Here is a 1,380-nt window from a genome sequence, read left to right as displayed (position 1 = left end):
GAGACTGGGAAGTGCATGGATGAATCCATCATCCTTGGCAGACCCTTCCTAGCCACAGCAAAGGCTGTGATTGATGTTGATAGAGGAGAATTGATCATTCAAGTGAATGAAGAATCCTTTGTGTTTAAGGCTCAAGGATATCCATCTGTCACCATGGAGAGGAAGCATGAAGAGCTTCTCTCAAAACAGAGTCAAACAGAGCCCCCACAGTCAAACTCTAAGTTTGGTGTTGGGAGGCCACAACCAAATTCTAAGTTTGGTGTTGAACCCCCACATTCAAACTTTAAGTTTGGTGTTGGGAGGTTCCAACATTGCTCTGAACATCCCTGAGGCTCCATGAGAGCCCACTGTCAAGCTACTGACATTAAAGAAGTGCTTGTTGGGAGGCAACCCAATGTTATATTTTATCTATTTTTTCTTTGTTATTTTATGTTTTCTGTAGGTTGATGATCATGAGAAGTCACAAAATCAATTGAAAAAGCAAAAACAGAAAGAAAAAACAGAAAGAAAAATAGCACACCCTGGAGGAGACTTAGCTGGTGTTTAAACGCCAGTAAGGCTAGCAGATGGGCATTTAACGCCCATTCTGGCACCATTCTGGGCGTTTAACGCCAGAAAGGGGCACCAGAATGTCGTTAAACGCCAGAAATGGGCAAGAACTTGGCGTTAAACGCCAGAAATAGGCACCAGCCCGGCGTTTAACGCCAGAATTGGCACAGGGAGCAATTTTGCTCGCCACTTGGTGCAGGGATGACTTTTCCATGACACCTTAGGATCTGTGGACCCCACAGGATCCCCACCTACCCCACCACTCTCTCTCTTCTTCACCCATTCACCAATCACCTCAACACCTCTTCCCCAAACACCCTTCACCTATCAAATTCCATCTTTCTCTTCACTACTCACATCCATCCTTCATAAAACCCCACATACCTTACCATTCAAATTCAAAACACTTTCCCTCCCAAAAAATCCCTCCCATAACCGAACCCTACCCCTCCCCCCACCCCTATATAAACCAATCTTCACTCCTTCATTTTCACACAACCTAAACACTACTTCTCCCCTTTTTGGCCGAACCACAAAGCCATTCCCTTTCCCCTCATTTCTTCTTCTTCTACTCTCTTCTTTCTTCTTTTGCTCGAGGATGAGCAAACCTTTTAAGTTTGGTGTGGTAAAAGCATTGCTTTTTGTTTTTCCATAACCATTTATGGCATCCAAGGCCAGAGAAACCTCTAGAAAGAGGAAAGGGAAGGCAAAAGCTTCCACCTCCGAGTCATGGGTGATGGAGAGATTCATCTCAAGGGTGCATCAAGACCACTTCTATGAAGTTGTGGCCTTGAAGAAGGTGAGCCCCGAGGTCCCTTTCAAACTCAAAAA

This window comes from Arachis duranensis, chromosome 7, assembly GCF_000817695.3.
Source record: "Arachis duranensis cultivar V14167 chromosome 7, aradu.V14167.gnm2.J7QH, whole genome shotgun sequence".
Classification (NCBI taxonomy): Eukaryota; Viridiplantae; Streptophyta; class Magnoliopsida; order Fabales; family Fabaceae; genus Arachis; species Arachis duranensis.
This window is presented reverse-complemented; position numbering follows the sequence as displayed.